The following is a 26,679-nucleotide window of genomic DNA, read 5'->3' on the forward strand; positions in this document are numbered from 1 at the left end:
TTCAATAATGTTCACAATTTATAAGATAAAATATTTTATTGAAATTGTAGTTTTAAAATGAGCTACCATCACAGTATTACAACAAAGAGTAGATTTTAATAAAGTGTTCCTTTGTAGACACAGTTATCATTGAAAGTGTCTTGCTTTTATGTTGTAACACTCATGAAATTTTCACTAAAACAAATATTTTTAAGTTTGTTTCTGACTGTTTTATATTTGAAACTTATTTATTTTTTATAATTGTTATTAGTTAAATCTGAAACTTACTCCCTTTTGTTTGTAATATTTATTGGTTAAATCTGAAACCTACTCCTTTATGTTTGAAATATTTATTGGTTAAATCTGAAACTTACTCCTTTTTGTTTGAAATATTTATTGGTTAAATCTGAAACTTCCACCTATTTTTTCAAATTTTTAGTGGCTAAATTTGTAAAGCGTAATTTTTTTGGTAATATCAACTGTTTTATATATTTTTCAGCTTTAAAAGTATTACCTGGTAAAAATATTATCCAGTTATGATTGATGATGATCGGTGGGGTAGTTTTCGAGATCCGAGTTCTGGACGCATAGATCTCAATCTACATTATAATAATAAGTTATATTTTTATATCACACCTTAAAAAGTCCAATGGAAGCTGTTCTTGATGTTTCCTATTTTGTCAATTTATTTTATATTGAGATTAAACGTAATTATCGTAGTTAAAGATCTCTGCTTACCACTGGAAAATACAGGAAGTTAAACCAGTCAATAATTGAATTGGTCAGTGTGAGAAAGACTGAAGAACTCTGACCTCGTGTTTCTAACTCTAGTCATCTCAAAACGCACATTTCCGGTAACTTGGACAAGTGAATAATGACATTTTGCATTTAGGTGCAGGCATGATCGTTACTATGGATACACATTTGAATATTATTTTCCAGTTATTTTCTTTCCATTAACATTCATTTATTTGCTTATGTATGTTATAGGTGGCTGTCTGCGTTCGCGTATTGATATCTGTTTATCCAGTTTCTTTTATCTACTATGTAGCGCAACTATGTGTCTGTTTTTTCGCACCTTTCAGTTATCTCTTCTTTATACGTTTCTGCATTTCTTGATAAATCAGCACCCATCTTGACACAGGATATAGGATGACATGAGGTGGTTAAGCCCCCATCTAATTTCATACTCGATTTCGGAAAAACAACAGATATCAAATGAGCACAGCTTGATACAGTGATACAGGACCACGTAAGGAAGATTATGATGGGGGTTGGAACCCCATCTAATTTCATATTTAAAGAATTTTTTAAAACAGTACATCTTTGTTTTCAGTATTGGTATCTTTATGTATTTGTATTGACAGTGTAACGTTTATTATGTTAAGAAAGAAAATAGAAGCACAATTTTCTATCCTTTGTTACAGATTAATTTTAAGTTCACCTCCAGCTAGTACATATACATGTACATATATTTGAATACTAGCCAGTTATCTGTTGGCTGTCTCTATATCTTTGTATGTGTCTGTTTTACAAGTATCACCGTTTGTACCGTTTTCTCGGTCCGTAATTTTATTTTCCAGCTATTGTATAGTCATTATTCTAAGATGTATTTCATGTATAATACATACCCTTGGTTTGTTTCAGTATATTTTAACCGATCTATACATATTTCTGATCGCAGTATATGTGTTAAAATGTACGCAGGTCAGTTAAAGATTAATGGGGGTGGTCATCTATTTCAATATTTTAGTTAACATATACTTTCCTTGCTTATCTCTTAATTTACCAAGAATACGAGCAATTAGAAGTATTCTCCCATTTTAATTTTTCCCAAAGCGCCTGAATAGGTGACCTGCTTTAACCGGTTGCACCCCTATACAGTAGTGTGGTGTCTGTCAGTCATTACGTAGACATTAAAATGACGTTGTATAAAGTAAGTTTAAAATTGCAATTTTTGCTGTCGTGATGTCAGTAAAACTTGCGTATGCCATGAATCATGAGAAGAGTTATGTACTCTGAATGATACAATACAGCATGACATATGAACTTTAAAAGCAAGAACTAAAACATAAAATTACTTTTAATTTTGGTTTTATTTACTCTTGAACCGTAACACTTTCGCGAACCCTGAGGAAATATACCTAGTATATTTGATTTACCACTGCGTACCTATCTTTTTCTTTCTAACTAGTCAAACATAAAATATATATGGAAGTACATCTAGTCATACTGTTGAATGTTTACACGGTTGTTTACAATAATAAGTTGAAGGTTCAATAACTTTATTAAAGCTACTTTATTGTTCATTAATCTTGACTTTCTATTCAGAAATATTTTTTACATATTTACACACCAAAGAATATAGAATTTACAATATGAACAGTACTTAAATTCGCAGGTGAACTAGACCGCCAGCCAAATCATAGGCTTCAAATTTTGAGATTTGAAATGCTGCTCAAGTATACAAATTACACTTTGGCGAAGCGCCCTCGGGTGGTAGACTGTTGTGATTTTTTTATACGTGTTAAAATGAATATCCATTTTTCACCTTGAAAACTTAAAATTTGATTAAATAGTGTAACAGAAATTACAAGTAAAGACTTGTATCTGTAACTGCTAACATCAATCAAGTTCGGAGACGTTGTACAGCGCAAGCGTCGTTGGATGAATCCGCCATTTGCCAGAAGATTCAGAAGAGGTTTCCTACAAAAAACAACAAAAAACAAAGCTGACCATAGATTAAGACTATGCTAGCTTTGAACGAAATGATTTAGAAATATGCTGCGCTTTTGTTGTCGTTGTTTTTTGTCCGCCTTCGCAGGTTATCTTTCCTTAATTTAGAGCTACTAATCTTGCTCTTAATTAAAGGAACAGGGAGATTGACTACAATGCACCTACAGCTAAAAATGCATAGTTTATTCAGCGACATTTCACAGGCTCGCAACCTGGATTATCCATTTCGCAACTCAACAAGCTAATCACTTACCTACTCCCAGCTTGTAATTACAAATTGAAAGCTCACATTTTGATGCCAATAATCTTCATATCCTATATTTACTACAGTAGACTTTATTCTGCCTAACCCATTTACTTATATATATATTTATATGCTGGGTACACACAAATAAAACGTTAACTGAAGAGCAGAAGTGGTTTTACTTGAATCATGATAGGTCAAGAACTAATATCAGTATCATGAGGTTAGCAAAAAAACAACAAGAAACAACCTGACACATCTAGATGTGACACTGCACAGGAAAGTCTTACAAAATAAACTGAACTATTTCGTATATAAAGGTACAGCATGAGAACATAGCAGATGTGACCTGCATCACATACTTAGAGGCTCAGCCCTAATTATTTCCGTTTTATTTTCTTCTCCACAAATGAAGATGGGTTAGTTATATTTTTGAACAATTGATTCGTTATTTGTTTTAAACTTTTCGCGGAAAGCTAAACAAGGGATGTACTCGCTAGTACAGCGGCATGTCCACGGATTTACAACGCTAAAATCTGGGGCTCGATTCCCCTCGGTAAGCTCAGCATATAACCCGATGTGGCTTTGCTGTAATAAAACACACACATACCACACAAACAAGGGATATATGCGCATAATCATCTCTAATTTGCATTAAAAGAGGGAAAGTTGAGGTCAACAACAACCACTGTCAAATCTTGCACTACTTATGTCTGACTCTTATAGTTTCTTTCAACGTTGTAAACGTGTTTTAGCAGCAATGGGTTGGGAACCATAAACCTTTGGATTCACGGTCTGGGCACACTAACCAATCGGACTAATATCACGTAGAAATATTCTTTATAAAATAATACTACCTTCGTCACATTCGTTATCAGATTTTAGAACTGATATAAAGTACAAATGATTTTTAAAAAAGAAAACAAGAAGCAAGATTAGCCGTCCCTAATTTAGTAGTGTAAGACTAGACGGAAGGCAGCTAGTCATCACTACCCACCGCCAACTCTTAGGCTACTCTTTTACCAACGAATAGTGGGATTGACTGCCACATTATAACGTCTCCACGGCTGAAAGGGTGAGCATGTTTGGTGCGACGGGGGTTTGAACCCGCGACCCTCAGATTACGAGTCGAACGCTTTAACCCACCTGGCCATGCCGGGCCATTATGGAGGTCGAAGCTCGGTTTTAAGTATAATAAGCCTTTAGATGTAACTCTGAGCCACCGATAGGGTGCTTTTCTCTATGAAAATAGCACAAGTGAAGGAAAAAAATAATGCTTTCTATTTTCTATTTATGCTCTTTCTAAATAACACGGTTATAATGCCGAGATCTACTCACAAATTTTCCGAAAACATCAACATATCTTTAACAAAAACAGTGAGATAAAAAGAAAAGAAGTACTTACCAGGTTACCAACTCAGTAGTTAAACATAAGAAGTAAGAACATTTCATAGTTTATAAAGCAAGGGGATGGGTCCTGCATCTGAGGGTCGCAGGTTCGAATCCCCGTCACACTAAACATGCTCGCCCTTTCAGTTGTGGAGTATATAACAACGTAACAGCCATCCCACAATTCGTTGGTAAAAGAGTAGGCCAAGAGTTGGCGATGGGTGATGATGACTAGTTGCCTTTCCTCTAGTCTTTCACCGCTAAATTAAGGACGGCGAGCGAAGATAGCCCTCGTGTAGCTATGCGCGAAATTCAAAAACAAAACAAACAAGTAGATTTCTAATTTCGATAATAAATCGCTTGAAATATTAATTAATTGTATAGTTTATCTTAATTGAATTTCTTACAATGTCTGCAGTAAAACTTGGTGAAGAGTTGTGATAAAATCGCATGATCTGAATTTATAAATTCTTTAATATTGGGTAATCTTATTTATTTTATTGTTTGTTTTATTAGCAATTTCGAAATTCCTTACCTACGAACAACAACAACAAAGAAATACTTATGAGTCACTGAGGTTATCTAATTCTTGTTACCCATGGAAGGCATCACATGCTCTTATAATGCACGTGCCATGCCGCACTGGTTGGCGCAGTGCAAGTCTAAGTACTGTCTGATGCAGAAGACAACGTCTAGCTTGTTGCCATAGTAACCCTAATCTAATACATTATAGTGTGGCGATTTTCACTACTGACCACGCCTTGACAGGAGGTCCGTCCCTTGTGTGACGCGACATTTCCTTTTTCTTTCACCACATTTTGTCTGATGTGCAAAGGTTCATTGTCCGCAGTTTTTAATATAAACAACAAAAGGAAAAGAAAAATTATAATAATTTCAATATAAAACAGAAATAAGAAATTTATTATAATACAGTGTATTCTAAGCAAGTAAAATTAAATCATACAAGTCTAACATGTACTGCTGATTAATGCAATCCAATACGTAGTTGTTAGTATACGCAAGAATCTTTTGATACCATAGTACTTATTTAAAAATAGCTATGTTCACGAGAGACTCCAAACTTAACATAATAAAAGGACAGCTTATCTACAGCAGAATGCTATCCCAGATAATCATAGCCAAGATGAGGCCACTAGAAAATTCACGAGAGGCCCCAAACTTAACATAATAAAATGACGGCTTATCTACAACAGAATGCTATCCCAGATAATCATAGCCAAGATGAGGCCACTAGAAAGTTCACGAGAGGCCCCAAACTTAACATAATAAAAGGACGGCTTATCTATAGCAGAATGTTACCCTAAATAATCATAGCCAAGATGAGGCCACTAGAAAGTTCACGAGAGGCCCAAACTTAACATAATAAAAGGACGGCTTATCTACAGCAGAATGTTACCCTAAATAATCATAGCCAAGATGAGGCTGCAGTTCATCATGTTAACATTGTTATATGAATTACACATGCAAGCTCATAAACATATAGTTAAGGTCAAAATCACGCCTCTATTTTAATTATTAAGACACGGGTTAGTATAATAAAAAGTGTTTGTTAACCTTATTTTGGTTTTATAACATCCAATAAGTCTTTACGTAGTTTTTTTTTATTTGTTGAATTTCACACAAGACTACTTAAGGGCTATTTTATAATTTTACGGGTAATCCTACTATTGGTAAAGAACAGACCAGAAGCTAATGATGGGTACTATTCAATAGCTTTTAGTCTGTTCTTTACCAATAGTATGATTACCCATAAAATTATAAAGCCTTCACAGCTGAAACAGCAAGATGTTCAGCGGCAAGTTTCGATCCCATGGCTTGATATAATGCCCTAACCACTGGACCGTGTCCAAATTCAATACCTAGCAGGTTCATAGAAAAAATCAGAGACTGAATAAAGGCAAATGTTGTATATCCATTATGCTGAATGAGTCGGTTTCTCGATGTTATATTATGGTATCGTTGCAACTATTACATATAGAGGATGATTTTGTTATATTAAAACTATTTTAGGATCTCACTACGCCTTTGCAGACCATGTTACTATTCTTGATCCTTGTTCTACTTGAAAAGCGTGCATTTTTACAATAGCCTTGTAGCATTGTGTTTATTAAAAAAAACTCGATAGTAAAATTTAACGTCTAACGCACTTAAATCTTTCTCGATGCTTTCTATAATCCATTTAGTGTACGTGGGCGACAGTATGCTAGTACCCTCTTCAATAGTTTGATTACACAGAAATCCATAGATACTGCATTTGGAGACTTGACGAGTATATCTTGAATACCCATTTAATTTTGAAATTGTTTAAAGTATGCATCGGATGGTTGGAAGTGTTATAGAAGGACAATTATGGACTAGTTCCACTTTCAAATATAAGATTCTTTTTAATTATGTTAAGTACTATTGCCTTGGGCATGTAAATAGCTTCTGCTTCTGAAATATTTGTTGAATGAATGATTATCTTATCACCAGTTACAAAACGATGTACTTTACTTACCACAGCTGGGTTTAATGTTTCTGCAGGTCTTATTCTGAATGGTCTGGTACCTCAGGTTGATCTATATTTCATTACCGTTAAGCATAAGAAATATCCTATTTTGGAAATTTATAAATCCCGACCCGAACACATCTTTATGATCCGAATGTATTAGTATTTTGCGTCGAAAAGGGTTTTTATGTACATTTCTCAAACGTGATCAATATTTGGTGCATCATACTATATTTATAAGAGATGCCAAACAATGTTAACATGTAAGTCTGATACACTCCGTTCCTCCGCGACTTTACAACGGTTATTATTTTACTATAATCCACTCGAAGCTTTGTATTAAACCCACTCTAAAGTTTTATTCAAGCCGCAGAGACAAAAATTGGAAATAATGTAAGCTTTGATTAAGGAGATTCGCTATGTCATATACTAAATCTAGCCCTCCGTTCTAGCCTTTATAGCAGGAGTTAATCCAGATGGTATTATCATCAGTAATGTTCCGTTGGTTATGTCAGAGACCTCTTGAATTTAGGTATAACCTTCCCAGATTTTGAACTACTGACTAGAGATTTGCTCTTGTTGTTAAGCGCAAGGCTACTTAGTGAACTACTCTTCTCCTGTCCACTGCGGGTATCGAATCTCTATGAGTCCAACAATGGGCTTGACTGTTACTTTTACAATGCTGCAGCTAAAAATGTGAAACATGTTCAGCGAGTGGTAACACGGTTCTAACCTTCAATTCTTCGATCCATAGCTCAGTACGCTATTAGGCTCGCGCAGTCAGAAAAATACGTTTGTGAATTGGTGTTCAGGACATATATCGTTCTATGCTTGTATGTCTTGAGTCTCAACATACGTTAGAAAAGAAAAGGAAGGCTTTCAAAGAAAATCTAATAAAACAATATTAAAATGAGCATACATACATGTATATATATTCTTAGTATATAAAAAAATAAGGTGTATCTAGTACAATCATCATTTCAATACACATAGCTTATAAATGATATTCAAACATAATTACATAAGCGATTTTAATACATAAATGCACTTCAAGGTATAATTTTTGTATAAAAAACATTGAAATTTCTCGTATTACTAAAAATACCAAAGTTCTTTCATTGCTGGGTAATAACTAGCCCTCGTAAGTTGAGAACAATGTAATAAATATGGATTATTTATACTTGAGTTTTTCTACATTTATAAAAATACTAGAGAGGTAGCATTGTTCATAGATGATAAACTCTGGTTACGAGAAAACAAAACGCAAAAACTTGGAATTACTTTTATGATTAAAAATTAGTAAAAGTGGTATACGCACACGTCACTTTCTATGGTGAACACAAACTATCAAATGGTTATTTATATTTTTATATAAACTATCCCATATCTAATCAGTGTTACTATGTCGAATCGTCTCTAAAGCATAAATAATTATTCTTTACAGTTTTTATTTTTCTTTCAAAATCACATACTCATGGAACAATAACTGTGGGCGTAGCCCTCTTGATCAATAAACCTTAAAGTTAATTAAATACTAGCTATACAGTACACTTATACTGATTGTTTTCAATTACGTACCACTGACACAATCTAATAACGTTCCCATATGAATAGGTATTGGCAAGTAATAGAAATATGGCGTTCTCTACATGGTTTTGCTTCATAAACGTCAATAACGTGGATTTCTGCTAACATCACTTGTTACTTTAGTTGACAGACTTTATTACCTTGTATTATGTAAATACGCATACATCTGTGAAGTTGGTGAGACAACTGTGTGAAAAACAGCTTCAGATGGGTGACTAGAACGAGGTAAGTTCAAAGTCAGGATTGGTCAAAGATTATTCTCACATATAGGCAAACATTTAAAAAGCCTCCCCCCACAAACATATATATACATATACACATTATATTTTCTTCAGTTCTAATTCAAGAAACTCTTTACTATGTATCATAATTTTTAGTATTTTACCAGTTTAAAATGTATTTGGTATTGTAAAAAGATATCTGAAAGTTTCTAGTATATTAGAAAAAACCAACTTGCTTTGAAAAAAGTGTAAGTTCTGCGTTATCCATTGTGTTTTGTGTGTACGCTTTTCTCCGGGGAGAGGTTCATTTTCCCCATTATTCCTTCTGACTCCTCTACCCCCTCAATTTCTCCTGGCCTTCAAGTTTCCGCCCCTCAGGATATGGCAATTTATGTGACTGCCTATGTCACAAACTTCTCAGATCACCACTTCTCATACTGCATTAAATTATAACTGAAAAATAGAAACGTTCATGTATTATTTATTTACGAATTTCTTTTCCTCTCTAAAACATGAATTACAGCGAACAAAAGAAGGGATAGTGGACAAGTTTATTCTTTGATGGACTACTCCTATCGTTGCAATTTAGTTTTGCAAATCAAAGGACAGATAAAGCATCTTTTCTTCACCGAACATCATAAATTAATTAATAACCAGTTATTTCATTGAGTAATAATGGATGGTTAATTGTGATCCCATGCCACACGTTATCAAAACACCTAAAGCAATTTATGCTGTTAGTGGTGAGTAACAAAATATACATCAAAACCAATGTTCATATATTATCAGATGTAGATGTACTATGTTAAATAAGTTTTCATCGGTTTCAAACTCGAATTTATTTGGCCCATCGAGTAAAAATTGTCTAATAAATAAAAACGGTAAACAATAACGTATCTAATGTTTATTCTGTAAAGCTGTATGTTTTTATGCGTCTCCTTTTGGTAAATGTTTCTATAAAATATGAACTTTGATACTTAACTTGGCTAACGAATTAGTGTTAAGAGACTGGAGTCACCTGCATGGCCAGGGATTAAGGCACTCGACATCACAGACAAGGGAGCATCTAACAATGAGGCAAACGGCTCTTATCTCCTTCCGAGACCTGGTGGTTTTAAAGCTTGATACTGCAGGCATGGAATATTCGTCTTTGTTTCCTTTGTATTTGAATTCATGTGACACATAATCTTCGTAGACACTGGTACCAGTTATTTTGTAAGGATTTGTCTGATGACGTCACTGCATTCTTTCTAACAATGGTGTTCTTTCACATCTTATCCATCTTGTTTTGAAAAGTATATTCTGCTGATGTTATTCCAGATATTAGAAAGTTTCAGATGTTCTACTATGAATAGCAACAGATAGCAATAGCATTACATACACTCTTTAAAAAGAGCCCAGCATGGCAAGGTGGTTAAGGCACTTGACTCGTAATCCGAGGGTTGCGGGTTCGAATCCCTGCCACACCACACATGCTCGCCCTTGAAACATGGGGGCGTTATAATATGACAGTAAATCTCACTATGGGTTGGTAAAATAGTAACACAAGAGTTGGCGGGGGGTGATAATGACTAGCTGCCTTCCTTCTATTCTTACACTGCTAGATTAGGAACGGCTAACGCAGAAGCCCTAGAGTAGCTATCATGTTTACATTAATTAAGAATTTTTTTGTCTCTTTCAATGAACATACCTAAATTTAGGGATAGAAATAAGTCAGTATGAGCAGAATAAATTAAATACTGGGAACACTTATAAGACTGGAAGAAGAATAGAAGAATGACTCTGAGGGACTACATAAGACTTTCTTGTTTATTTACTTCAAGAGTAGTTAAATAAAAAGTTATCTCGACAATCTAGAGTGAAAGGAATTGTGGATCTAAAGTGTTATTTAGAATTATGTTAATTTAGTATATCAAGTACTTAATTAAAATACATTATAATATTACTCCTTTATATTACTTAACTTAGGGTAAATGCTAGTCACTTTGACAACACAAAGATATTTCAAATGGACAAACGTTCAAACAACACTACAACAATTTAATTTATGCGTATACATACAAACTGCAGTGAAATGTTTATCAGGTTCCTTTCTTTTTTATTTGGTCCGGCATGACTCGTAATCCTAGTGTCGCGGGTTCGAATCTCCGTCACATCAAACATGTTCGCCCTTTCAGCCGTGAGGGCGTTATAATGTTACAGTCAATCCCACTATTCGTTGGCAAAAGAGTAGCCCAAGAGTTGGCGGTGGGTGGCGATGCCTAGTTGCCTATTTCCCTCTGCTAAATTATGGAGGGCTAGCGCAGATAACCTTCGAGAAGCTCCGTGCAAAATTCAAAACAAACCAAATGTTTTCCATTTTAACCAGTGATGAGCAGAGCACAGATAGCCCAATATGCAGCTTTGTGCTTAACACCAATCATAAAGATATTTTTGTTATCTGGAAAAAACAGACTATATAATCTAGTAATGAGAATATGGAAGATATATTCTAAGACCCCCAAGTTTTGAAATATTATACCCCAGAAGGCACTGATCGATAGAATAAACTACCTGATGCTACTATTCAGAATCTTTTATAGGATTTGAAATGAAAAATGATATAGCTGTACATTGCAGTAATGGTTTTAGAGGTTTCAGCGTTCCCATATTCTACAGAATCAATATCATACACTTTGATATCTTCTAATTTAATTTGATTTTGACCTCTCAGATCACTTGTCCTTCTCATTACTGTTCTTTCTCAACTTTCAGCATCGTTTTTTTCACTTCCAATCAATATGATTTGCTTTATTCGAGGTAAGCATCATCTACAAATATCACAGGTGAACCAGTTTCCTTTCTTTCTATGTTAAAGTTCCTGACAAGGCATTTTACAGAGTTCACTTATGAGTATATGTTTTTCTATCAGAAGAAGTTTTTTAGATTGTATTATTGGATTACAGTTACGTAGTCTGGCGCCTCCAAACCGTTCATCGACTCTGACGTTTCTTCCTTCTAAATTTGGATCGGTTTTTTTTGCGACCGAGGATTTTAAAAATGACAAGCAGGATTAGAGTAGATGATAAAATTCTCGACTTTTTCTATTATTTTCTTGAAGGACCAAATATTAATTCTAGAAATATCAAGTTGAGGTGTCCATATATTTATGCCTATCTATAAAAGTAAGTACACTATCAGGAGAAATATGTTTGTTAGGATAAATTCGATTCCATTTTTAATTTATGAATGAGTTTCCTTATTATCATATCTAACAGGCCCAGTATGGCCAGGAGGTTAAGGCACTCGACTCGTAATCCGAGGATCACAGGTTCGAATCCCCGTCACACCAAACATGCTCGCCCTTTCAGCAGTAGGGGCATTATAATGTGACGATCAATCCCACTATTCGTTGGTAAAAGAGTAGCCCAAGAGTTGGCAGTGGGTGGTGATGATTAGCTGCCTTCCCCCTAGTCTTACACTGCTAAATTAGGGATGGCTAGCGCAGATAGACCTCGTATAGCTTTGCGCGAAATTCAAAACAAACCAGTCGTATCTAACTCTTTTGAATAAATACGCACTTCCATTTATTTTTAAAATGTTAGAATATTAAAATAAAATAATGTAATTTTCAATTTCTTGCCTAAGTATCTCAAACACCTTCCTGTGCTAATCACCCATCAAGTCTCTCTGTGATCAAATCTTCAGTAAACCAGGTTTGAATCAACCCATTAAATAAGTAATAACGTGGACTTTTTTACAAAAGATGTATTCTACTTAATGTTAGAAGCATTTATAACAAGATACTTAGTGAACTATACTCCGATTTTCTTGTTGTCATCGAAAAGTTGATGCTTTTATTAATTTAGTGCAAAGCCGCATACTCCATCCATCAGTATGAATCGAATTTTATCTTAGTAAATACGTAAACTTATGGCTGAACCGTCTGGGTGACGTTATTGAAAAGATAAAATCAATTTTCACCTACAAGCATTTCATGACTTGTAAATATTTCAGTAATAGTTTATAAAAACTTTTTGCATTTACCAAAGAATGAAAATACGTGTCAAAAATAGTTAATTCTATATATAATAATCCCATTTCAGCAAACACTGTATTAACTTTACATTAAAATTCATAGGCTTAAGTTACTGAAGTCCAGATACACACATCTCAGTTATGCTTGTTATAAACTGATACGATATATAAGAAATTAAGTACTTTATCCCCTGTCCATCAATAGCTCATGGGTGTGTTTGAGGTCTTACATCGCAAGGTATTAGAGCTCAATCCCTTTGGTGAACACGACATAGGAAAACCTTTATAACACATTGCACTTGATAACAAACTAAATCAATTTGCCTGATGTGTGTATGTTTTTCTTTTTTGCAAAGCAACATTGGGCTATCTGCTGTGTCCACTGAGGGGAATCGAACAATTTGCCTGATGTAAGACTAAAACTTAAACATCGCAATATAGAATGAGATCATATAAATGAAGACATAAATGTTAAGTATCATTATTTACTGTTAAAAATATCATTTCTAAAATAATTTCTTTAACTTGCCTAAGGATTAAAGGAAAATATTAAAATTAACGGAAATTAAATTAAAGAAATTAGGAAACAAAATACATTTCAGTCCTCAATAACGTGAGATTATTTATTTTGGATATTTGTACAAAGCTACACAAACTTTACCAATGCTAGCCGTCCCTAATATTAATTTTAATGATTAGAAGGAAGGTAAAAAAGCAACAACCCCCAATGACAACTTTTTTGCCTGCTCTAATCAAATAGCAAAACTTAACCGTCATTATTCCAAACTGCGAGGCACAAATTTTACTCTACCAGGACGCAAACCATGAACCCTCAGGTTCACAATAAGGCAGGCTAATACTTTTCTGAATCAGTTATTATAATCGACATACATTTCCAATAACATTAAAAACAGCAAATAAAGCATTATAGTCACACAGGTGAATTAGTCTTAAAATACACGTGGTCTAAGTATTATTTGGCATTTTCTTTTTTTTATCTAACTACAATGATTATATATATGTGAACAAAGTTGTTTTTTTCCTATAAGTAATTTCCTGTTGGTACGGGATGTGGTAATAATGTTTGTCAGATATCTTCATCTATTTGTTTTTTAGTTATCGATTTACCACTGAGTCATTACAGAGTAAAGGCTATGTGTTTTTGTTTTTTCCACTCACACACCGTGCTGACAAATGAATATTATTGTTGCAGCGTTATCTACCCAGTAGCAGGTTCTTGGAGCAATAGTTACTTCTCCAAGTCTTTACGTATTTTATCCTTTTTACCTCACATCATAATCCCCTATTTCGGAAATCGTCGGCGGTATATCACCCCTTCTTCCAGGTCGTTCCCCTTGAGTTCTTCCTTTCATTACTTTATATGGATATAAAAACGTGAACATTTTCTTACATTTGCAGGTTTCTTAAGATAAAGTTGTCATGACTTTCGTAACAACTGGTGATCTGATGACATAGAAAAAAGAAGGACAGTTTGTAAGGAAGAATCGAGACAGGACATGAAATAAGCATAAAACAAACACTATTCATTATCTGACGGATTTGTACGTTGTACTTAAAAGATAAATGGTTCATTTAACTGTATTTAACGACATATAAATTAAACTATTTAACTGAAATAAAACGAAGAGAAATCTTCAATGTCAAGCTAAGCTTTTCAAAGTCAGAAATGAATCTAGCTGGAAACGTCAAATCTATATTTACATTTTAACTTTCCTAAGTAGCTGACCAACTAGAAAATTGGATCATAACAATCAGATGTATTTCTGCTCCTGTAACCAGCGTATAGCAGCCATATGAGTTCCACATACATAAGGACACAGTACAACTGTTCCATAGCTGGGCCTTGACAAAGAAAGAAACACCTAACGCTGAATTAGCATACGACATCTGCAAGATGTGACATTTTCGAATTAGAGCCTCACAAAATATTAAAAATTGCAATTGTCCTGTCTTCTTTACCTAGCCATTAATGGAAAGACGTCTTCGTCCTCAAAAGCTATCCATTATTTACATGTCACATTATCAAGCTATATATATATCTCCAAGTTTATGCTATATCTTCTATAAATGATATTTCTTGTAATTCTTCGAGTTTCTACATCTATCTTGCCTTGAATATTGTCACAATTTTATTTTTTTATATTTTTGTCAATATTATTTATCGATTTTAAACATGGTGGATCAGTGTTTGGAATTCTAAAATACTTTCTCAAACGTGTAAAAGAACAACATTTACATAAATATGTATATATATATATACATATAGATGTTTTTGTTAATCTCTCTACTCTTATTTTTGAAATACCTCGAATACAGTGTTATAACTTTCACATTGTATAGTTAATTTTTTCTTACAATAATTAAGAATATACTTTCAGCTGTTCTACCGCAGAAAACAGGAAACCACAGAGACAAAGTGGTTGTTAATAGATTTTCACACTGTATCTCAAGACAGCTGGTATGGATATTAAAACATTTATTAACATAAAGCAGAGAACGTTCCGACCTTTTTAAGTGACCTTCAGGTTAACCTGCTTTATTTTAATAAAATTTTTAATATCCATACCAGCCGTCTTGAGATACATTTTTACTTCAAATGGGGTTTTCGTCATCACGAGATTTTCACAGGATGTAGTGATAAACTTCCCGGGGCTTCATCTCCGGTATGTTATTACAGCTAGCTAAGTAGGTAGGTCTAACTAGTATCGATTATAGTGACTGTACTTAGTACCTCTCATAAGAGTATAATAAGTCTGTGTTTGGACATACCATCCCCAATGTATCCATGAGTTAATACAATTTTTTAAAGTGAATTAACTATATAACTAATACTTACAGCATATAAAGTAATTAATAAAATCATTTCTACATAACGAACTGACTGAAGTACTTGGTATCAGAAAATGAAATGAATAATGATGAGAAAGAGTGTTAACGATGTCTTAGGCTTTAATCTCAATAATCTCGAACAAGGTTAAGTCAGCTTAAGAGATTAAATTAATTAAAAACTATTCAGTCATTTTCAAATATTATAAGGCAATAAAGTTTTATAATAATAAGATGTTTTCGAACACCTAATTAATCATTCTAAAGGACTTACTCAAGTATTATTTCTTTTAAATTATGTACAATTTTGCTATCTGTTGATGGTTTATTTGATGTACTTTTAATTCCAGTTTTCCACAATAGGTGGATACAAATAGACGTTTCAATTGACTTCTCATTAAATATTACCTCCTTACATAGTTGCCTGTTTACTTGTAGTTTTCAATGCCATGCACTATTTTGTAATAAACTACCAACAGATCAGGAGCTGCTTCACATAAACTATATGTTTGTTAACATTGTATAAGGTTATAATGAATTAACCTCTTATGAAACTGGAGGATTTACAATGAAAGATAGCATTATACAGTTGGAAACGTGGTGTTTTAGTGATGAGAAGGTACACTGTGTTTTCGTTGTTGAATAAGTTTATAAAGAACTAAACTTTGTTGAATCTGAAACACTTACAGTGTGGTAAAGCTTTGTAATATTGAAAATGTAACACATTCTAGTGACCAGAAGGTAACCTATGTCTTTTATTGTTGTAAAAGGCTTTAAACAGATAAACTCTACTGAATACAGAGCATTAATAATGATATTCACCATTTTAAATTTTAATATGTGATCAGGATGTAAATTTTCCACACATTTTGTTTTATTTTGAGATTTATTTAAAGTTTGCCACGAATAAGAAGATATTACTCATATAAAAACTATAACATACACGCTACACTCGATTTGAATTACAATACAAGAAAGCATTTATTTTAAAGTTATATATACATTGTTTCTGCATGTAGTAAGGAAGATAAATAACTAGATGGGGTGTACACACTGATTATCGAATTAACGAGAACTTGGTCGTTTACTAATATTCGATATTTAGTGCTTAACTCGCATGACAAATGTATTTAGCTTTTAATGACATATTTTACCAAGAAGAAAAATTAAGAGCTATCAGATCATATACTGAAAACGTCAGTGTGTATATGTGTTATCTGAATTTAAGCCTATATATTTATATATACTGGATTGTGCACGAAGTTGCTGTGAAGTTATAAATTGTCGAAGTTTATCACCCCTTCTGTATGGTGTATTTCGAGCACGCTGCCACCTAGTGATGAATCATGAAACGAGCAGTACAATCGTCATTATATTAATACACAGTATATAGCGGATTTAATGTCATTTAGTCTTGATGAAGGAGAGTCTACTTTCTGAAAGAGTTAATGTTATTAGATTTATTTTCTGATACTAATTCTTTTCTTTTGATCCAATCTGCCTTTGAGTATCAGGAGCAAATTTCATGAAAATATTTCTATTCATTTTTAAATACTTACTACATACTTATTATATAATCCTAATGCAAGGTTATTTGAGGCTCTCTATCTGTTTGTAATTAAGCACAAAACTATATGATGGGCTATATGCGCTATGCCCACTACGGATGTTGAAATTCGGTTTCTAGCGTTATACGTTCACTGTACTAATGGGGACTGGCGGTTCTGTAAGGATATATTTACTGTTATAAATTAACAGATATTATCTGTTAAGGTATCTGCAACAGCGGATTACGACATGCGACATAAATCTTTATTTCATACTGAGCCCCAAACAGTTTTCATGGTATTTCTGTAGAAGATTTGCAAATTTGATGAGATAATGTTAGAAGAACAATCTTCAAGCCAAGTATAAAATAAAAACACTCAAGAAACTCTAGAAGGTGAAAACACATTTCAAATTTTTCAGTTACGTGATTGGCTGGATAGGAATGAGCTGGTCCCTTTTCTGAAAGTGCTTGAATTGAGAATTATAAGGCCCATGGTTTTAGTTCCTGTCTTTACAAAATCGTGCTTCGCACTTTGGTGACGTAGATACGTTATAGGAATGACAGTAAAATAACTTGTTCAAGAGTTGGCGATGAATATTTTTAACATGCTGTTTTTCAAACTTATGACAACTGATACCCTTGTATAGCGTTGATTGAATATCCCTAAGAAGTCAACCATCTTGATCCATGGCTTGGCGTGGCCAAGTGGTTAGGGTGCTCGACTTGACATCTGAAGGTCATGGTTTCGAACTCCTGTCCCAACAAATGTGCTCGTCCTTTCAGTCATGGGATCGTTATTATGTGACGGTCAATCCCACTATTCGTTGATAAAAGAATAGCGTAAGAGTTAACGGTGGGTGGTGACGAACATCTGTCTTCCCTCTAGTCTTACATTGCTAAATGAGGGACGACTTGCACAGATAATCCTCGTGTAGCTGCACGCAAAATAAAAAAAACGACAACAAACAAACCATCTTGATTAGTTTCATAGTAGTAGTTATAATATAAACGTAGGGAGGGTGTAAGTTATACAGTTACATAAAATATAGACTATAAAAAAAGCTTTGACATTTTATGCGATCTAGTAAGCAAAAATAGTTATGAGAATGTAATTAGGGAAACACTTCAGACACCAAAGGATAGCGCCTCAGTGAGAAGTCGTTGGTGAATGCAGATCAAAGGATGCCATCCAGTGAGTAATCTCATTTAAAACCGAGAGGACATTTGATGCCACAGTTCTACGTTGTGTCACAAGATGGCAGTTTACTCGGAGCGAGAAGAGGCGGATGGTTCGGAATGTCATAGTTTCAAGTTATTTCTCCAGAGGGCGAGTTGGTCGGATAGTTTTGAAGTCTAGGACGTTGCGGTCATCAAGCGTGCATGTGGTTTGCGCGTGAATTGCCAGAGGGTATTGTAGATCAACAAATATCAGCGTGTGATTACTTTATCATATTTATGGTTTCTCACTTCAATAATAATAACTGACATTCATATTTCATCTATTTTACATCACTTATAATTGTATAATTCTTCTGGTGTACCTTATATAGTCCTGAAAATAACTGTCTTTTTTCACGTTAACGTAAAGTTTTCAATCTATAAATATATATTAAATGCAGTAAATGTTATATACAATAATTATTGTATATGAAATCGACTCATATCTAACATTTAAATGCTAACATGATAAACAGGATATAGAAACAATAATAGTAATATGCACTGTATAATATAACTGACCTGTGATAAGTTCACAGTTGTTTTTCGTACATCATTACACCAAAGAAAGACAGTATCTATTATAAAGAAGAGAGATATAAAATATATATGAATTTTATAAAACTATTTCATTCTCACGTGAATAGTGTAATTATAAGACAACCACACACATTTAATCTTGTTGTAATAAATGTAATTCAGTTCCTTGGAATTTTAACACTCGTGTCATTCTCCATCACAGGTCAATGAATTCGATATTAGTCTTAACTTCTTTTCGTATTAAAGACATTAAATATGGTTTGGTTTCTTTTGTTATAGATTTCTCGTAAAGCTATTTACAATAACCAAGATTTGAAACAAGTAATAGGAATTCCAATGGGAACGAACTATTCTACTTGTGTAGCAAATTTATATCTTTACTATTATGAGAATAGATTTATTGAAAACTACACAAATTCAGATATTTTTCCTTAACTTACAGATATATAGATAATTTAATTAGTATAACTAATCCTAAGATAAATAATTTTATTAACACTATTTACCCAGCAGAATTAGAAATTGAAAATACTTCAATATCTGATACAGAAGTACAATATTTAGACTTCGAAATTAAAATAATTAATAAGGATATCAATGTAAATATTTTTGATAAAAGAAAATATTTTGCCTTTCCAATTTATGGTTTACCCTCTTTTAATATTAATGTACCATAGTTTTGTATTATAAACATTACAACTTAACAATTATTCAGATATTGTAAAAGTTGTAATAGATTACAATATTTTATCAGTAATTTCGAAATACTGATACAAAAATTAATAGTTACTAGATTTAATAAAGAAACTTTAAATAAAATTATTAAACTATTCTGCAACAAATATGGGATTATGTTAAATAAATATAAAGAAGTAAAAATTAAAGAAGTTTTATTAAATTTCTCATCACTATTTTTAGTTATGAATAAGGTAATTTAACAACTTAGCAGTATTTTATGCGGATGTACACCTTACTGCGTATAAAGGCTTGTTTAGAGCATGATAGTTACAGTAGACTTAATGGGTGGTGGTTGGGAGTTATACTAGTTAATTTAGATAACTGAATGGGACCTTTCATGCTAATATAATTCGTTTACTGGGCTACCAATTAGTGTCTTTCTACCATAATGGGATCTGGAATGCTAACTTCAAGAGGTAAGTTCCTTTAACTTACTTAACCTCAAATGGTAATATCTTATTTTGCTTTTTCAATTCTTTTTCTTTTTTTATTTTGGAGAAAAGTCACCTTTCCACAACTGTTTGCAGGTAGTGAAGGATGATATAGGTGTCGGATATTGTGGGCTTGAGCACTCACATCTTACTCTCCCAATTTCTATATCTATTGTTATTCCTTTGCTTTATTTAATTTCTTTATGTGAGACTAGCGAATGATGGTTAAAACCGATAGACAGCGTATTCCAACCGCAATGTAGGCCCTACTTTTTCAGTTACCTCCAAAACCTAGGGTACATTTATATATCCCACATTATAGCTTATACCCTGGGATCCTTTCAGTTAGTGCAGCGTTTTTTATTTTTATTTATTTTTGTTTTAGCCTACTTTTGGTTCTAAAAACTAATATATATATATATATATATAATAAAACTAGTCTTTTTTAGAATTACATAGATCTACTAGTATTAGAATACAAGAACGTAAAATCAAACTATAATAAACGATCATTACATTATATATATGTAGAGTTTAAATAATGTAAATATTTCACATTTTACTAACAGAATACAAAAAAGAATTTTCCTTTTCAGGACATTGTAAAATAAGCTAGTATAATTGTAAAACTACGTTATGCAAGATAAATGTGACATGAGTATTAAGGCTTTCGTTATTATTGAAGTAAACACTATAAAGCTGACCATAATAGTAAAGTTAATGTTACGAATTAGAGAGTTTGAAATAATAATTATTGTTTTCGTAATGTAATACATATGACATATATATCTAGAATTTGAATGTTTTACTGTAAATCGTTATGAAACAGTAAGATTGTAAGTGAAATTACTGTATGTGATAAATATTTAAAAATTAAAAGCTTTAGATTAACATAAAAAATAATTATTTTCAGGAATACGTAAGACACATTGATACTTGTTGGTCTACAACACTCTGGTAATCAGCTCGTGAACCATTTGTATGCTCAACGGCCTCCTAGACAGTATGAATTATTGAAATACATTGAGAACCTCAGAAGAATCAGTTACGAAATATTTGTGAGTTAATTGTAATTTCATAGCCCAACAACAAAGCGATAAACATATAAAAGAGCTATAGAACAATCAGTTTAGAGGAAAAAGCTAAATAACTGAATCAGTTTTCAATAATGAATTGTTTCGTATTGGAAATAATGTGTTTGAATTTTGTGTGTGTGTGTGTGAAACAAAAGGTCAGATAAAAATAAAATATTAGCTTTCAGGAATAAAAATGTTATAATATAGTCTGTTACTAATGATAATAAATATGTGCACATAAACATGCAATTAATTATGATGCGTATACACATCAACATGTCATTAATAAGGATATATATATATTTACACATATACACACGCACATATATTTAGAAACAACATGTATATATATATATATATACCAGAAAGAGTATCCAGTTCGCTTGGGTTATTATTTCAATTTATTCTATATATCTATGTCAATGTGTGTATTCTGAACCCATTTTAACATAAAAGTATAACCGTATACTTTTGTTATTGTTTTTTACGGGATATCGCCTGTTTATAAAGGTATCTTCCCTCTGACTTTCCGCCCTACTTTAAATTTCAAAAATAAAAAAAATACTAAAAATAAACCTCTTTAATTAATGGATCCTCTATATTAGAAAGTAGTTGTTTTGTTATGTTTTCAATTTTGTAATTTATACGTTCCAGTTTATATTTTCAGCACATAATCTTTCAATAACAAAATTAGGTTATACTTTTATTGCTAAGCAGCATGGTAAAAACCACTGTTGGAACGCAGTGTTACCAAACACACTGACTTTTCCGTATATGAGAACTTATTACGTGGGGAAGAACTTTCTTTTTATGTGATTTTTCGCTATATTGTCTCACCAAAAAATATGCGCGTACACATATGGATAAGTAATAATACCCAGGTGCAAACCTTCAGGGTCCACTTAATATGATTGTAAAATTTAAGGTCTCTAGGTTTTGTTCTCTAGAAGCTATTTTGGTCACACAGATACAGACATGCACATTTGGATAAACACGTGTGCATGTCTATCTATCCGTGATTTCTGTTTGTAGTATTAGAATCCACTAGTTTTAATGTGGTTTATCTTTATCTTCCCTCATTAAAATAATGCGCACGTGTACGTTAATAAGATAAGTAATAATGCACAGGTACAGATTCTCTTGGTCCACTTAGTATGGGAGCAAAATTTTAGGTTTCTAAGTTCTTTCATTTTGGAACTATGGCAGTCACATTTCTATGCGATTTTTCACATAAATAGATGTACACGCGCATGCTTGCACGCATATAGATAAGTAATAATACACAGGTGCAAACCCTCAGGGTCCACTTAGTATTGGGTCAACCTGTTTATTTATCTTTCTTAAATCACAAATAAGTCAGGAAAAATTCTACCCAAAGTCATTCAAATATCATTAATGTAAAAAAGCCAAAAATATAAATAAGACATTTACACAAACATTAGTATAACCCCAATATCAATATTTGATACTATTACTATAATTATAAAATAATGAGATCTGTAACTCTTATCTACAATGCAAGACTTCTATACCTTGAGACAGCTTGTGCAAGAGAAGTGGGTCATGCACTATTTCGATTTAGTGCCTAATAGACTGAGAAATTGTTCTCAACAAAAATATAATTATATTAAATTTTAAGATTACTAAAGTAAGAAGGGCAAAAATATAACACAGTCTCAAAATTAAAAAAACATAACCAATAGTTTCAGGTTCATATTATTATTTGGCTAAAGACTAGTGGATCGGTCAATTATTCAACAATAATGACGTGTAATGCGTACTAGACAAGTATGAGTACTTTACAGTTCAGCTCTTCAAGATTTAAAAAAAAATATCGCTAATTTGCAATAAAAATTATAGATGTATAACACAGGCCTAATATCTGGGTCTCAGTGCCAGAATCAGATTAAGGGGCATAAGAGCCTAGCGCTACAGTATATCTCCCTTCTTGATCCGCCACTACTCAGAACAAAGCCATTAATATGACCTAGTGATTAAGGCAGTCAGCTCGTGTCATCGTGGTAATATTATAATGTGATGGTCAACTCCACTTTTCAATGGTAAAGACTAGCACAAGACTTGACAGTTGGTGGTGTTGATTAGCTAACTTTCTTCTAATCTATCTCTTCTAAATTAGAGACAGCTAGCATAAGTCGCTTTAGTGTAGCTTTGTGTGAAATTCAATAAACAAACAATATCATTCGCTGAGGCAAGAAGCCAGTCAATTTTCGAAAACAACCTACCACCTGTGTACTTTTTGTATAATATCGATCAAATGGGATGAAATGTCGTTAGATGATGTTTTAAGCATAAGTTCTAGAACTTACTGCCATTCGGCACTTTGATTAAATATGTTGAAACAATGCCGGGAACATTGTTTGCAGCTATTAAAGCAAAAAGGGGATACACAAAATATTTACTGTTTCCTGAATTCAAGCACTTCCATTGACTTTCTGTTGTATTAAATGTGAATATTAATATAATTTTGATGTTTCACCTGTGATATACCTGCCATTATTCTTTCAAAGTAGCCTGAAATATAATTTATGACTTTGTTCCAACACTTCTTCTCAGTACTCCATACAAACTCCAAAGTCGAATATACTGACGCACTGTTTACTCTTGCAAATGCGAAATAAATTGGACGTATATTTGGATGTTCATATACAAGTAAATTCACATGCAATAAAAGTAATCAGAGAAATGGACAACGTCAGTACAGTTACAAAAAATTGACATTGTCAGAAATGTTCTATACTTAAGCGACAACTTTACACAGATGTTATACAGAGAGAAAACTGTATGGTATGGAAATTATTTGAACAAAAAGGAGATGAAATTAAATAATATATAATTTCAAAGTCAACAAACTTGCAATTCATTCATGAAAATTGTATGAATTGACTCCAATCATTAAAAAGCAAACAAAGTTATGAAACGAATAATAAAAACGAACCATTACTTAACGTTCAAATTATCAAAATGAATGGTAGACAAAGTAAGTTTAGAGTCTGCAGAGAAGTTTTGGTTTGTTTGGAATTTGGCACAAAGTTACTTGAGGGCTATTTACGCTAGCCATCAATTATTTAGTAGTGTAAAACTAGAGAAAAGGCAGCTAGTCATCACCACCCACCGCCAACTCTTGGGCTACTCTTTTGCCAACGAATAGTGGAATTGGTCGTCACATTATAACGTCCCCACGGCTAAAAGGTCAAGAATATTTGTTGCGACGGAGATTCGAAACCGCAACCCTCAGACTACGAGGGAAGTACCTCAGCCACCTGGTCATGCCGGGCCTGCATATCCCTACGTTGATAAATTACATGTGTGGTCGATATACCACATTATAACGTCAGTAATACAATAAATGAAACTACTTGAGAGGTGGATTTCAGTTAGTAAAAATGTGCCAAAAATTAGAATATTTAACATTACATCAATCATAGAGGTACGAAAAGCCTGGAAACAGGGTGCGTATTAAGGTTAATTGGCATCCTAAGCCCACAATATTATTTTTTTTTCTTGAATAATGCAACAAGAAAAGTATTCATCAACAAGGGAACAACTAAAAAATGAAAATAAAATGAATCTGGTGGAAATCTGATTTTTTAAAAATTGACAATTAATTTTATTTTGAAACTTTTAAATATGTTTTCTTTTAAGACACACTTCTCAAACTGTTACGCTCTAGGCCCAAACCTTCAAAACACTTCACTCTATTCAGGCACATCTTCACCATAATTTACAAAACCCGAGTGTTTGCTCTGGCAATAATCCACTCAGTTTTTATTTTAAAAAGTTGTGAAATCAACTACTAAGGCACAATCTTTCTCATATAGTTTCACTAATAGTTCTTTTTTCGAACTTTCAAATGCTTCTCTCCAAAACTTGGCTCGCACTTTACAGAAATTCTCCAAGAACATAGTCGTAAAGGATGATGTAATCCAAATGTTTGATACAGAAACCTGAACGATCTTGGAGAATAAAAATTAAATGTCACAGTCTGCTCTTTGGCTTCTTGTGATCAGCGGCTACTACATCGATTCACTTTTTTGTTTCTCATAGTATTCTCAATTTCTAAATATATATTGAATTTAAACAAGCATGGATATTAAAATGGATATATAATAGTAAATCCGTCACACTAACAATATCTATACATGCGTGTAACCAACACTTGAATGCAACTCAGCCCGGCATGGCTAGGTGGGTAGGGTGTTTGATTCGCAATATTCGGGTCGTGGATTCCAATTCTCGTCTCACCAAACAAGCTCGCCCTTTCATCTATGGAGGCGTTATAAAGTGATGGTCAATTCCATTATTCATTGGTAAAAAACGTAGCCCAAGAGTTGGAAGTGGATGGTGATTACAAGTTACTTTTCATCTGGTCTTTAACTGCTAAATTAGAGACGGATATCATTGTGTAACTATCCGTGAAACGCAAACCAAATCTTCCTTTTTGCTCTCCACTGGCACAGCGGTATGTCTGCGGAATTACAACGCTAGATATCGGGTTACGATATCCGTGGTGAACACAGCACAGGTAACTCGTTGTGTAGCTTTGCATATAACTTCAAACAAACAAAATCTTCCTTTTTGCTCTCCACTGGCACAGCGGTATGTCTGCGGAATTACAACGCTAGATATCGGGTTACGATATCCGTGGTGAACACAGCACAGGTAACTCGTTGTGTAGCTTTGCATATAACTTCAAACAAACAAAATCTTCCTTTTTCCTTTCTAGAATCGTTTTTATACCCAAATATATAACACTTATCAGTTGTGTTGCAATCTTTCGGCACTTATATCTCAGATAAAAGGACGCTTGACTGGTCGGTCAGTGAATGACAGCGATCTATCCAAGGTTATGTTATATGGAGCTCACTGGTACTGCATCAGTGGCTGAGTCTATTGTATAATTCTGACACCTACATTCGAGAACTTAATCCTGAGTACTTGCCTTAGGCTCTGCGCCCTTCTAAGACCAATTCTGATGCCCCGATGGTTATTATTTGGATAGATTAGAACTTAGCGTCATCCCTATCAGAAAGCCAAAGGCCCAGGAAAATCAAGAATAAAAACAAAAATTAAATTAAAACCAACCTACTTCTCATAGGGTCCGGCATAACCAGCTGGTTAAGGCACACGGCTCGTAATATGAGGATCGCGAGTTCGAATCCCAATCGTACCAAACATGCGCACCCTTTTAGCTGTAGAAGTCTTAAAAAGTGACAATCATTGGTAAAAGAGTAGCCCAAGAGTTGGCGGTGGGTGATGATGACTATCTGCTTTCTCTCTAGAAAGCAAAATTAGGGACGGCTAGCGTAGATAGCCCTTGTGTAGCATTGCGCGAAATTCAAAAACAAACTTTCTTTAGCAAATTGTCTCAGTGAACTTTATTTGTGTTTGAATAGCGGAGTGGGGGTGGGGAAAGAAGATCTGCTTTCTAACGGTTATTAATTCTATACAAAATTACGAAAAATTGTCCAAAGTTATCCAATGTTAAGCAGTAGAATATGTGAATGTATATTCCAGTAGAGGTTTGTTGATTTATTTCGCTTGCTGAAAACTGATATGGAAGGTTGTTTTCTTTTTAAT

The 26,679-nt window shown here is 33.4% G+C and overlaps 1 long non-coding RNA gene across 3 annotated transcripts in view; it reads right to left on the minus strand.

Moving 5' to 3' along the window:
- Positions 1-1,826: 1,826 nt before the first annotated feature.
- The window catches only part of LOC143239974 (uncharacterized), a 35,152-nt gene continuing 10,299 nt past the window's right edge, over positions 1,827-26,679 (minus strand). Inside the window, exons 2-3 of one of the 3 annotated variants that reach the window (XR_013021483.1) lie at positions 13,970-14,146; positions 1,827-9,967 (exon numbers count right to left, since the gene is read on the minus strand). This is a non-coding gene — a long non-coding RNA (uncharacterized LOC143239974). Of the gene's footprint in view, positions 14,147-26,679 lie in introns of all 3 variants that reach the window. The other 2 variants (XR_013021484.1, XR_013021482.1) reach the window with 2 other exon arrangements.

The sequence above is a fragment of the Tachypleus tridentatus genome, chromosome 13 (assembly GCF_004210375.1).
Source record: "Tachypleus tridentatus isolate NWPU-2018 chromosome 13, ASM421037v1, whole genome shotgun sequence".
Lineage (NCBI taxonomy): Eukaryota > Metazoa > Arthropoda > Merostomata > Xiphosura > Limulidae > Tachypleus > Tachypleus tridentatus.